The following is a 15,834-nucleotide window of genomic DNA, read 5'->3' on the forward strand; positions in this document are numbered from 1 at the left end:
TTTTCTTGTATTAAACTAGCCTTATGCATGCTAAAGAATAAAATTGTTCACATGCTTAAACTTAATATATTATGATGGATTAAGGTAATGTTGCAAGGTTGCTTTCATGTGCATGTGCATACATAAAATTGATATGTTTTGGCATGTGCATCATGGCATGAGTATTCACTTGTTTACTTTGAGAAAGTTCATGAATTGAAGCATGTAATTGGCATGATTATGTGAACACATGCATATAAGTATTGTTGTTTATGCACATCTCTAAATTAGCATATATGATTGTGCATCAAAAAGCATGTGAAAAGAATGCATAAGTGGCATGTTCTTTATTATTTTTGCATATGGATGCATCAATGATAAAAAATGGATCATCGTGGGTCGTGTGAGCCTTGAGCATGTGTTGCTCCTTGTTTAATTGTTTATGCATGGCAAAAATCAAACTTGTTATTATTGTTCTAGTTGCACTTTTCTATATTACCATGGGTTATGGTCCCGTAAATAGTTTCTCATATTGATGTGTGAACCTATGTTATTAATTCTACATGTTGAATTGCAAATTAAAGAAAATAAATTAATAACAAGATAAAAGAAAAGAAAAAAATAGTATAATCTACATTTCATCAATATCTCTTCTATAGTATGGGAATCCTGTATATTGCAGTTTTGGAGAACCGTGAGGATATTAAGACTTTGTGTGCATTTTTGTGCCCCTGAACCTGATATGAAGGTTTATCTTCCGAACACAGTTTTAGGTAGATTCTGCCACTTTGCCTGAAGGTGGTGTGTAGACACAACTGTTGTTTTGGTATACCAAGAAAAGTGACATTAGTGAATGTTGATTTTCATAATGTCCCGACATTAGATGTCGATTTCTAATATTCCGATGGATGGTGTTGATTTCTGATATCGGTCGATGACTGAGTGTAGAACCTAGTAATAAAATACAAATTATGCGTTAAGCAATAACTGGAGAACCACTTGACCTCAAAAAATTTTACCTGTTTTGATTGTTCGCGGGCAGCAGTAATAAAAAGAGGAACTAAAGTTTGTGTGCATTTAATAGGGACATGCATATAAAAGAAAACTCTCATAAAGGATAATAATTTATTCATGCATGTGTACTGAAATCATGCATATTTCTGTTATGCATTAGATCATCATATTTAATTGTTTTCTTACTTGTGCTAAATTAATGGTTGCATGATATTTTTTCTCTACTACATGATATATGTTTCTTATTGCTTAATCGATGTTCCCTATTGATAATAATTGTTCTCACTTGTTTAACAATTGTTCCGTATTGCTTAAATGATTATTTGCATTGTGAATTTGTCATAATTGCATACATTTAAAATGTTGCATGATTCTTATTTGTGTTCTTTTTGCTTATTTGTTTCATTAGAGGGATCTGTACACATGATCTTTGATTCTGACACCCCTACTTTGGTGTTTTTACAGTCTCTGAGGCCCAGTGAATGATCATTCCAAGAAGCTGTAAGGAAGGGTCCACAAATATCTGTATGGATTAGTTTTAAGACGTATGTTCTCCTTTCGACACCTAATTTTTTTGTGTATGTTTGTTTCTCTTTTATACACTCAATACAAACCTGAAAGTCCGTATAATATAGAGAATAAAAAATCTCACTCGACAAAAGCCTTTCAATTCTTTGTTTAGAAATATGACCTAAGCATTTATGTCATAATAAAGCGAAATTCTCATTTGTTAATTTTCGTTTTGTACCACAAGAACTTAAATGCAAGGTTTCATTAAATGAGGTAACAATATCAAGCAAATAAAGGTTATCAACCATAGATAAAGAATCAGTCATAATAAGATTTCAATCAAAAAACAATTTAAATTTATTATTTCTAAATAAACAAGAATAACCATATTTGTTTAAAATGAAAATAGAAACCAAATTTTGCCTAAAAGACGACATAATAAATATTTTTTTCAAATCTAAATAATTTTTAGTTTTTAAAAATAACCTAAAGGTCCCTATTGCCTCAACTTCAACTATTTTGCCATCACCCACATAGATGAATCTTTCAGCATCAATTGGCGTTCACCAACTTAAGCAACCCTGTATAGACACACTTATGTGAGTGGTAGCACCAGAATCAATCCACCAAGTGTATTCAGGCATAGAAGTTAAATTAACTTCAGAACAAACCAAAGTAAATAGTGTATATTTCTTCTCACGCGAGACATGATACTTAGTACAATCCTTCTTCATGTGACCCTTCCCTTTACAAAAGAAACAACTAGACTTTAGGTCCTGATGTTTTTCTATTTCTTCTACGTTTGAGGGTCAACTGCAACTTTCTTAGTCCTTTTCTTTTTCTTAAACTGTCCTTAGAGGATATTGCCAAATGGGCACTTTCAGTCTTCTCTTGCTTCATCCTATCATCTTCTTGAACACAGTATAAAATGAGCTCATTAAAAGTCCATTTCTCCTTTTGAAAGTTATAACTGACCTAAACTTATTGTATTGTGCAGAAAGGGATATCAAAACCAAGTGCAAGAGTAAGTCCTCGAACAACTCTAACTTAAGTGCCTTTAGTTTCGAAGCAAGATGGAACATTTCCATAATGTACTCCCTAATGTTCCCTTTTCCTTTATACCTCATAGAAATAAGACTCGAAAGAAGAGTACTTGTTTCAGCCTTCTCATTTCTAGTAAAGCATTTTTCTATTACTTTAAAGAACCTCTTGACATTTACCTCTTCGGACATAGTACCTCTGAAGGATTTAGGAATTGCACATTTCATGATCATGAGACTCATGCGATTGGATCGATCTCACTGCTCAGAGTTTCTTTTATCCTTAGTAGAACTCGAATCTGTAAGAGCATGTGGTTGATCATCTCGAAATGCAAGATCTAAATCCATACATCCAAGAACAATTATAATGTTCTTTTTCTAATTTTTGAAATTAGAACTACTCAAAACATGGATGAAATTAATGTTTACAGATATCGTAGAAGCAGAAGTATTAACTTAATCAAGAACAAACAAGCTCATAATTAATATACATTTTTATATGCATCAACATAAAATAACATATTTAAATTGTGGTGAACCTCATCACAAGATACACAGCACAACATTGGCATTTAGTCTTTGGATAAAAATGTCAACTTGTAAGTAGTACTCTCAAAACAATAATCAAACATGGATAATTAATCATGTCAAACAATGAGACTTTCTTTGAACCGACTCGTTATTCACATGAAAAACTGTATAACTGTTCTATATTTATTACTGAAAGTATATATTTGGGTTCGGCTAAATACTAATCTTCCTTTGGGCCGATCTCTATTCGCATGAACCACAAACATATAAACATCACAATATTTAAAAATGAACAAATCTACACAACAAAGGTTACTTTGGCAACTTATTGATTCAACTAATTCAATTTAGAATATTGAACCTGAAATTCCAAATAATACCAATGTTCAAATATGTCAATACATGCATATGAAAATAAAGTAAGCACAATCATATACATTAGCCAAAAAATAACCAAAAAATGGCCCACCAAAGCGACCCATAATGCACGCCTAATAGCCTCATAAAATGCTTATTTTTTTTATAAGGCATAGTGCACGGGTCTAGCCAATTGGGCCTGGCCGGACCCACCTGCGGATCCCAAAGTTTGTCTCTCCCGGATCGGGTGAGACCCAGCAACCTGAAAAAATCAGGTGTGGTCTCAAATCAGTCTGTCCCAAATAGGGTCAGACCCGATAATCTGAAACCAGATGCATGCCTGCTTAGTGGATCGGGTCTTGACCAGGCCCGATCCACATAATGTCCGTGTCTGACTCGATTCAGCCCCTCAACCGAATGGGGCTGAACCGGGTCAACAAGCCTCAACCACAAAGACACACATGTCGATTCGGTCCCTGGTCGGACACTGAACTGACTGGTGTGCAGATGGAGTCTAAACCCGATAAGACACATGATCAAACTGGTCCTATGCTTAGAGGTTGTAACGGCTTAAGCCCAACAGTTGAACCAGCTCTGAAACACCGAACCAGTCTTGGACTCGGTCGAATGGATGCCGAACCGACCTCTAGTTTGGTAAAAAAAAAAAAAATCAGAACCAGGCCTAAAACTGAGCTGGTTCAATCCCTCTACTGTCCCGGCCTGGCCACAACGAAAGGCCCAACACAGTCTGGTGCCCCCCGGAAGGCCAGAAAACCGGCCTAGCTTTCTCTGATGGCCAAAACAGTTTGATGCCTCCCGTGAGGACCGACTGAGTCCACCACCACCTGAAAGGCCAGAAAACCGGTCTAGCGCTCTCTGGTGGCCGAAATGGCCTCATGCCTCCTGTGAGGGTTGTTCTCAGTCTGACACTCCTTTGGAAGGCCGAGCATCGCCCATCACCATCCGTGACAGCCGAATATGGATCAACACCATCCATTGGTAACCAACTCCGGCTCAATGCCTACTGCTGGTCGAACTCAGCATGGTTCAAAGGTGGTGGCTGAAACCCTTCCCTGATGACCATACAGTGTTTGGGATGACCAGATGCCTAGACCCCCGGTGTCGAGGACCAATCGACGTCAGATAACAGTCAATGGCCATCCGCCAAAAGAGAAACAACGAGAAGGGATGAAATGGCCCTTCCCCTTCAGTTCGACGACCATCAAGTGCAGACCAGGCGTCGCTGGCATAAAACCACCCGACGATGGTGGCTGGATTAAACCAGATGCCCACCACACCGTCGCTAGATGCAACCAGCCCCAGATAGTCACCAACGATGGTTCAGATGAACCAGATGCCTTCGACCACCGTCGGTTTTCGACTGGCTTGCCACAACCTTCTTTCTGGTGAAAAAAAAGGTGTCTGCAACCCCATGCCGTTCGACTAAGCCAAGGTGAATCAGGGAAGGGCCGAACTGCCCTTCCGTCTCATCAGTGGCCTAACGAAGGACCCGTTGGCCCTTCTTGCCTGGCAAACAGAATGGGGAAAACCCTTTGCCGCATAGTGGCCATCTGACGATCATGATGGATCATCGCCAAAAGAAACAGAAAAGAATACAAAATCTATAAAATCATTTTTTTTCAACAATTCAACAGGAACAATAACTTGATCTGATATCAATTGTAGGATTTTAAATCCACCAAAAACTAAAAGGATCATCATACATGTTTTCTCTAAATCGTTGAAATCAAAATTGAAACATAACTATATTGTTCGACCAGCTCGAAAGCAGGATTTTGTTGTTCGACCAGCTCGAAAGCAGGATTTTGTTGTTCGACTAGCTCGAAAGTAGGATTTGATTGTTCGACCACCTCGAAAGTAGGATTTGATTGTTCGACCACCTCGAAAGTAGGATTTTATTGTTCGATCAGCTCGAAAGCAGAATTTTGTGGTTCGACCAGCTCGAAAGCAGAATTTTATTGTTCAACCAGCTCGAAAGTATGATTTGATTGTTCGATGAGCTCGAAAGCAGGATTTTTTGTTCGACCAACTCGAAAGCAGGATTTTATTGTTCGACCAGCTCGAAAGCAGGATTTGTTTGTTCGACCAGCTCGAAAGCAGGATTTTTTTGTTCGACCAGCTCAAACGTACCTCAATCCATAAGCGCTTCGGTAGATCGTTGATGTGTATGATCTTCTAGAACTTGTATATGTGGCTATATTCTTTTCTCTAAAGTTTATGAGAGAGATTGTTTTTTCTTGATGGATATATGGGGAGCTTCAAAGAGAGGGTCATTATATAAGGTTTGGGAACCATAACCTAATCTATTTTCAATTAGGAGACTGTCTCCAATTCAACCCATTACTAAATTATAGACAGAACAGGTCTCTTCACATAGTGTATCATACCATATGTGTCATCATATGACCCAACCGGATTAGATCATATAAATCGGGCTTAAACTTAAGACAATCTATAATGTGTGGTTCAATGTATGTACGTCCATACGATTTTTCTAACATGAATGTGATGTAAACAACTTTGTAATTTTTTGTATTCTTATTTATATTTTTTATACATTTTATATATTACATGTGTTTTTTTATATTTCAATATATATATAATATTGATATTTTTAAATATTTTTTTGAAAAACCACACATCCTAAAAATGACACAAGATTTCCTCTCGTTCATATTTTACATAAAACTAGAATACAACAGCCAAGAAGAGTGAGGTATAGGTCTTCTACTGAGAAAAAAAAATCATAAACCTAGATTTGCAATGTTGACTGAGGTTTTGCTTGACCTTTTAAAAGGCAAGTCTTTCACGTTTAGTATGTATAGGCTTTTCATCCGACTGTACGATTCAACTGCAAACTTCGCAACGGTTCATGGTGAAGGTAAGATCTCTCTAACAGCCCAAATATGCGTCCTATGCAAGGAAAATTTATTCAAACTTGATTGGTCGGATGATATGCGAACTCTTCTATCCTGCTGGGACCATTTTCAGATTATCCCTCACAGGTGGGTTTGGACATTCTGGATATTCAAATTTTTACCCAAAATGTGGGCAGCAGTACTCGAATATCATATACAATGCAGGACAACCAAGGGCATCATTTGGCTATTGGTGCTGGCCAATTCCCTGAGGACCTAATCCATCCCCAAATACCGATAATGGAAAAGCTTCTCCAAATGGCTCCTGCACCCCACGTGAAGGTCTGGGTCCATTCTAACAACAAGGAATGGATCCAGCGAATGAAGGCAGCTCAAGAGGAGAGATTTTGATTCCCAGGTCATGAAAGAGCGAGGGATATAATCTTAAATAAGCGTATTTTTCAGGTGAGGGGTCAGGGTGTGAAGGTTTGCATACTGATGAAACTCATTAGTAGTGATGGGGATTGTATCATGGAAAGATAAAACTTGTCACGGGTCCAAGAATCAAGTCCTCAACAAAAGACTCCTTCTTGACAATCCAAGTGATACCGGTCCAAGAGGAGGACAATAAATTGTGGACATGCCCAAAACAAGTGATAAATTGTCTCTTCAGCTGAGTTGCACATGATACATCGGCTAGCCATATGAAATCCTCAATTTTTTAAGTGGCTAGTGCAATTGGTATATTTAGCATAACTAGCCAATCAAAAGTCTTGGGCCGAGCTGAAGGTTCAAAACCCCACAAAAACTTGTCTGGAAGGATTGTCATTTGAGGTAAGAACATGGACTAGTAGAATGGGCACAACACAAACACCCCCTCCTTAGAACAATACGAACCCTTCTTTCGAAATTACCAATCTAGATAAAAAAAAAAGCTCCCAAATTCTACACCATTGTTTCCATAATGGTGAGGTCAATCTAGGGTTTGTACCCGGACACCACTCAATGCAATTAGACGATAGTCGATATTTCTGCTTAAGAAAATGAAATACTACATCGTGCATGGAAGTAAGCGCAGACCATCATATTAGGGAGTGAATGCCAAGACCACCACGATCAAGCGGAAGTGTGACTTGTTCCCAAGACACCGAAGCCTGTTTTCTCACTTCCGCCATACCACATCAAAGATAATATCTTAACAGTTTAAGAATCTGCTTCTCAACCTTCCAAGACATTAAAAATACAGACATAAAGAAAGAAAGAACTTGAGAGAGGACATGCTTAATTAAAACAACTCTACCAACCAAAGAAAAGTATTTGGCTTTATACGAGTTAAACCGTGTAGTATTCATCAAAATAACAGAAAAATACATTGATAAAGGCAATACAATTTTTCATTATAACACTAACAACATGACAAATATGTTGGTAACATATACAACATATGCATCTGCGTATAGATCCATCAATCCTCTCTCTCTCTATATATATCTATCGAACATGTAATGTTGCATCATATAATCATGCACGTGTTTTTTCATTTTACCTTCTTTTACTATTTTTTATTTGTTATTCACTACAAGGACGAGGGTCAATAGCAGTGACTTTTCTCATCGCTATTGCCCTATTTATCGCTGCTATAAGTCTATAATGGTGACAAAAAATGGCTGCAAAATTTTTGGCCTTAGCTGATTAATAACAACAACATTTATATGTTGTCGTTAATGTGTGACCGAACACTGGTGAAGAATTTCGTCGGAATTGGGAACACCAATAGCAGTGATATACTCTATAATAATGATATTTTTGTGTCATTGTTATAGACCGTAACAGAGAGAATTAACTTGTCGTTATTGTTGATAACGATGAGAAGTAAGTTGTCGTTATAGGCTATGAAGGCGACAATTAGGTCATCGTTATAGGTTCTAACAATGACATAAGGTTAAGGTCGATAACAATGACAAAGGAATATCCCCGTTATAGGCCTTAAACACGCAAAAATAGTTTTTTTATATTAGTTTTAAATATTTCTTTTTACAATACATTAAACAAAATGACAAATACAATTCAAATATATACTTCAAATATCCTCAAACATACATCCATTCAAATATAAGCATACACTTTAAATATTAATTTAAATATAAACATACACTAGTGTTTATATCCTGAAACATACATCCAAATATAAGCAAACACTTCTACAACCTCCTCAAACATTCATCATCTTCAATCTCCTCAAGCGTACATTCATTCAAATGTAAACATATACTTCAAACATCAATTCAAATATAAATATGCACTGGTGCTTATACATCTTGAAACATACATTCAAATATAAACATACACTTTTCCAACCGCCTCAAGTATTCATCTTCTTCAACCTCCTCAAACATTCAACTTTAAATATACATTAAAATATAAACATACACTTCAAAAAATAAACACACTTCAAAAAATAAACATACATCATTTTCAACCCCTTCCCTTGCATTCTCTCCAAACTTACAACAAACACACTTCAAGAATGAGTATAATCTAACAATTTAAAAAAAAAATGTAAAAAGAAACAATTATGACAATGTTAATGATAATGATAGCAGTACGAGAATTCAATTTGTTAGCTTACATATATTTTAATTACATTACAATTGAAGTCTCGATAATGCTTTCGCCTTTTCCTACACTTTCATAAAAATCTGTAAAAGCATAAAGATAACATTAACAAAACATATTTTCACATTAAAGAGGATATCAACTTCAATTCAATATATATATATATATATATATATATATATATATATATATATATATATATATATATATAATCAGTTTCACACTAACTACATCTCATTATGATAAAAATTAATACAACTTAAACAGAAAAAAAAGATATAAATAGATATGTGTCCTTAAAACATAACATGACATAAAAAACTACTACATGTTCATTCAATACATAGATATCTGGCGATCTTATCTATGAGAAAATAAGAGAAATCTAGGATGAGAGGTTCGCTCTGAGAGAATCTATGAAAGTCTGCATTTGTTCTCTGAGCTTACTAGTTTTTTCTCTCTCTTGCTCCCGTTCTTCTGTCTCGCTCCCGTTATTCTCTTTCGCTCCTATTGAACTCAGTTCTTCCTTTGTTCCTCTGTTAATTATTGGAGCTCTGACTGCATCGGATCTAGCTTAGAAGATAGCTCTGAAACACGAGTTTTTCCTTTGGATGAAATGGCAAATGCACTCATCCCTCTTACATATCTAGACCGCTCTTCGAGGACTTTGGCAAAGACGTCTCTCTGTGACATTGATGAGCCTCGTTATGAAGAACATGTTTCATCACTTTCAATCTTCACACAGTGTAGATTGTTCTGCACGACATTAATATTTGGTTATCAATAACTAATGATAATATACAAAATAGAATAAATGAATGTGGCTTCTGCTTCACTGCTACAAAGGTGTCTTTTGCTTTGCTGCAGATGAATGTCGTGTGATCTAATGGGTATGCGTCTTTTTGTAGAATACATTAGTTGTCAGTTTGTGCCCTTCCATTTCAGCCTGCAAATAACAAATTTAGAATCTATTAAATCAAACATATTTATCACTATATTACTATATAAAAATAAAATAAACTTAGAGAATAAAAAACATACACTTGTATGAAACTTCTAGATATACGAAGATGATCCACTGGTATGTTGGACCGTCTATTTTACTTTATTCACAGAATTTTTCGTTGACATTCATTGTTAATCAAAGAAAGATCAATTAGTTTATAAAAATCTAAAAATTTGAATATTTATTTACTTATGAATATATATCCAATATTTGTCGTCCAATAGTCTTTAGTGAAAAAGTTGCAAATCTTTTTTCACACATCAGAGTAGACTCCCTTGAGAGGATGTTTTGTTGCTTCGTCAGGGTTTTTAAAAACCTCTTATAACGCTTGTAAAAACTTTTTCACACCCTTAAGTATGATAGTTAAAGCTGCTTATCCATGGTAGCATGATGTTTAGCTATATCTTTGTCTAAATCAAATCTGGTCTGCACCAAATTATCAAAATATAGTTAGTGACAAATTTTTTATAGATTAATTTATTTATCAAAATATGTTAGACAATATACTTACATAAACTGCCTCACACAATATCATCTTCTCGTCCTCTAGGGCCTTTATCTATGACTTGTGGGTGATGTTGGTCTGCTCCCTGATGATGCACGAAAGCCTCCTAGAGAATATGGAAGCACCCACGACTCCTTGTGTCTCATATTTGATAGTTACTGAAGTCTTTCGTTGCATGATTTGCTTCTAGTGGGCTACACATTTATTTTTTTCACTTTTGCATTGAGAAGATTTTCCAGTTGCTAATTTATTGTAAAAAACAAATATTAATAGGAATGATAGTAATATATTTTTATTTATACTAAAGAAATATTGGATTAATATTTATTTGAGGTCGTTATGGATAACTCTAGAGTTGCAGTGGCCTGTGGTGTGTGAAGAGTCTCCTCTTCTTCCCTTAAAGTATCACCCACCTGTGATCTAAAGTCGTTCTTGTCTAGGTGTTCACCTTAGTTGGCGGGTGGTGAACTGATCCCTGGTGAGGAAGAACACTCACCTCCTTGTCGTGAATGATATGTCAACATCTGTTAATTTTATGCAAACAATATTTGCTTAGACTACACTGCACTGAATTGAATCATAAAAAATATTTGTTATCATACAAGAACAACATTAAATCAAATGAATAGCAACAACAAGATCATGAAGTTAAGATAACACACAATTATGAAATATAAACAAGGGTCATATACAACCCTGAACTCATTTTTAAGAGAGAAAAAGAACACAAAGGCACTTATATTACACTTTCTTTGTGACCCTAGATGCCTTGTCAACTCTTTAATAGGTAGGTGTTGAATTGCACTTATATCAATTTCTGGGTCTATCCATGAATCCAACCAATTAGGACTTTTTGACAATATTTGTATGTTAAGAATCTAAAAATAAATCAAAAAAACCCACAAATAGATTATGATGATTGACATGCCATCAACTATATCTTTTATTGAACACATTCGAGAGTTTTATCTTATATATACGGGTCAAGTTGGACCACACATTAGGTTTAGAATGCTCGGATAGATCCAAACAATTGTAGGTTACATAACAATTTTTTATTTTTAATTATAGGTTGCATCCAAACAATTGTATGTCACATCCAAACAACCATAATTCAAGAAACAAAAGATAGAAACTCACCCGAGCAAGGAGATCGCAAAGAGAGAGAGAGAGAGAGAGAGAGAGAGAGAGAGAGAGAGAGAGAGTACCCATATTCTTTTCCTATTATTTTTAAGCTTGTGGGTATATTCCCTATGAAACCTTTGAAATGATTCATATCTTTCATACTTGTTAAAAGATGACCTAATATGCATTTTACTTGTTCATATGTTTGACATGTGGAGTATAAGCATCTCCAATGAGACTATTCAAATGTTCCATATAAATTTTAATTATATATATATATATATTATAATTAATAGCAGTAACACTAATGAAATAAAAAACAATTATTATATAATCAATTCATCATGCATTTGCATTAAATGTTGCCTTTTACAGCATGTCATAGGATAGGATGTTGCATCATTTCTAGTAGCCTATGGATAAGAGTAATAGATTGAACAGATCATGATATAATTTTAATGAGAAAAATCATATTATCAATTTCTCATATTCAAAACACCTCATGTCATGCACAATACATATGAAGTATGAGAGAAAAAAGTTGTTGACAACATTAAGGTAAAAGGAAAGTTTTTAACTTTACCATATATCACTCTCTGGCAAAACTCAACCCTAGCCATCTAAAGGTTATTAGAGCATCTCAGGTTGACAATTCATAAGCAAAAACAATTTAAGACATGTAAGAGAACTTTGAGTAAGTAAAAAAAGAGTGTTAAAGGATAAAAAAGCCAATCAAATGAAGTCTTAGGCTTTGTTATTTTTATTTGACTAACAAGAATTACCACTAGACAATTATTACTCTAAACAACCATAAAAATAGTACAATATAGTATATTATTTCAACAAAGAGAGATGTCGACAATGTTTTAATTCTCAAATGTTTGTTAAAGAGATAAGAAGGAACCAAAGAGGATAACCATCTACCATCCCACATGTTCAATAGAACATCTACAAAAAAGTATACATGTAGTTGAAGATGATGCAGTATGTAGGCTATTTTTTTTACATCTAATGGAAAAATCAATAAAAAATAAGCTAGTCAACTGATGTATATACCTATGAAAGAAAGCAAAAGGTTATATAGTTAAAAACTGTGTACCTTGATCTCTTCCTCCTGTGCCTCCAAGAGAGACAAATGTGTACAATTCCCCTTTGTTAAGTAAGATCTACAACCCTGAAAAATAGCAATAATGGTGCATGTGAAGATGACTTGGAATCTGAAGTAACTGGACGAGTAGCTGGTACTGTTAGGCGATATACAACAATTGATACGCACGATTCTATGGGCACTATTCTTCATTTTTATGTTGAAGACATTTATGATTCTAATAGGTAAAGTGGCGATACCTGCAAGTAGTTGCCTATGTGCGCATACATGATTTTGCCATCTACTGATATACCATAATTTGTTTCTACTTACCATCATATTTTAGAAAACAACAATTTTAGCACTTCCCTTTGTTTAAATGCCTGTTTCTTTTATTACTTGTGTTTGAAACATTTCATCAAACAAGTGGAGTACAACCATACTATACATGTAGCCACCATAGCCTTCTACTTAGCATAGCTGCATCCTTGATGGTTGAAAGTTGTTAAAATGAGCAACTTGACCTTTTCCATGCTTCTGCTTGAATGCTATTGTTATTGCCTGCATATAAAACAGCATGACGAGCACACTAACTTCATCTATTGCTGCCATTGCTCGTACTTGGAAACAATGATTCATGATAACCATAAGACATCTACTCAAAGCATACTCTATACCAACTCTGTGACGCCCTAAAAAAATTTCGAAATTTTTGAAATATATATTTTTTAAATATGGGCAAAAAAAATTGAAGTTTTATTGTTATTACTAGGTTTTGGATCCGAGCAGTATTTCTAATACAAACCTTCAAAATTTAAATCATACATGAGAAAAAAGTTCTAATTTAGAATGCATTCATTAAATAAAATACAAAATTATCAATTCAAATATAAATCCTTAGAATCTAAACCATACTTGAAAAAAACAAGATTAAACATGCATTCACTAAATAAAATTTTAAATTAGCAATTAAAATACAAACCCCTTACATCTAAATCATACTTGAAAAAAAAATTAGATTTAGCATGTATTCACTAAATAAATTATAAAATTATAATTAAAATGACAAACCCCTAAAGTCTGAATCATACTTGAAAAAAATAAGATTTAACATGCATTCACTAAATAAAATTTTAAATTAGCAATTAAAATACAAACCCCTTACATCTAAATCATACTTGAAAAAAAAATAGATTTAGCATGTATTCACTAAATAAATTATAAAATTATAATTAAAATGACAAACCCCTAAAGTCTGAATCATACTTGAAAAAAATAAGATTTAACATGCATTCACTAAATAAATTATAAAATTAGTAATTAAATGAAAAATCCCTAAAATCTAAATTATACTTAAAATAAAACCAGATTAAGCATGCATTCACTAAATAAATTATAAATTAACAATTAAAATGCAAAACCCTTTACATTTAAATTATACTTAAAAAAAAACAGATTTAACATGCATTCACTAAATAAATTATAAAATTAGTAATTAAAATGCAAAACCCCTAAAATCTAAATCATACATGATTTTTTTTTGCTTTAGAATGCATCCACTAAATAAAATATAAAATTATTAATTTAAATAAAAAAACCCTAAAATCTAAATCATACTTGAAAAAAACAGATTTAACATGCATTCACTAAATAAATTACAAAAATAGTAACTAAAATGCAAAATCCCTAAAATCAAAATCACACCAAGAAAAAAAAAAGATTAAGCATGCATTGATTAAATAAACTACAAAATTAGCAATTAAAATACAAAACCCCTGACATCTAAATCACACTTTGAAAAAAAAATCAAATTTAGCATGCATTTACTAAATACATTTCTAAATTAATAAGTAAAATATAAAACCTTAAAATCTAAATCAGCAAAAAACCTGAATTAATCACTTATTCACTAAATAAAATTTTAAATTAACAATTAAAACACAAAACACCTAAAATCTAAATCATACTTGAAAAAAATTAGATCTAATATGCATTCACTAAATAAATTATAAAACTAGTAATTAAAAATTAAAACCCCTAAAATCTAAATCATGCTTGAAAAAAAAACGATTAAACATCCATTCACTAAATAGATTTATAATTTAGCAATTAAAATATAAAACCCATAAAATTAAAATTAAAAAAAACATGCATTGGCACAAAGTGACTTGCAGTAGGGCGCTGCACCGAGGGTGGCAAACAGTAAGAGAGAGAGTGAAGAGAGATACAAAGATAAGGAATGCCCCCTTAGGTGGGCCCCACCAGGCCCAACCACCCTAACTGACTTACAACATTGCCTGGTATGCTTCTTGTTTTCTCCTTTTGTGTCATGTTTCAATATTTATTCTTCTTTTGATTTTGCTAGAAAACCCTCCTTTTACCATGAGATAAAATGGGTATATATACTAAAAAAAACAAAATCAGAGGGGTATAAACATGTTTTTTTCTCTTTGGTTAACCATCATCTATCTTAGGTTAATGCAGTTGAGTTGGTATAGGCGGGCGTTTGAGATTTCATTTTAAACTTAACCATGTATTTATACAATTTCAAAGGATGAGTGGTACTTGTGAATATGCAAAATGTTGAGCAGGTATTTGTAATTTGTTTCTGTTTCCAATGTAAAACAGACTAAGTTTGGTTTTCTTGGGCCACATGTGACTCCAAATCATATTCAAATTTGATTTGGTGACTCGTGATTACGATCGTCACATAAATGAGAAAAAAAAGGCAAGAGTCCATCATACAGGTGGGCAATGTGTCGGGTGGCTCGAAGGCCAGCTTTGTGCCTTTAAATTTAGCCCCGGCTCTTTCCAAACCGGGCTTTTCACCCGACCTGGTCAACCTGAATATATATATATATATATATATATAAATATTATGTTTATACACATATATTATATGTATATATATTCGGTCCACCCCGGCTCAATTAGGCCCATGGGTGGGCCGAGGATTTTCCGATGGGCTGGCTTGAATCGAGGTCCATTAATGGGCCAGGCTGTGCCCACCCTAGATTCTCATGGCTCTTTTTTCTCATGTGAGATTCATTCTCTCATTTGCATAAAAGTCTAAATCTCATGAGAGGTTATCGAAAATAATGTGCTTGGGTTTGGTTTGTGTTATTGTAGTCAGACCCTGGTTGTGCATAGGCCAGACTTTCACTTAGAACAGGTACTCTACATTA

This window comes from Nuphar pumila, chromosome 3, assembly GCF_984573655.1.
Source record: "Nuphar pumila chromosome 3, dmNupPumi1.hap1.1, whole genome shotgun sequence".
Taxonomy (NCBI): Eukaryota; Viridiplantae; Streptophyta; class Magnoliopsida; order Nymphaeales; family Nymphaeaceae; genus Nuphar; species Nuphar pumila.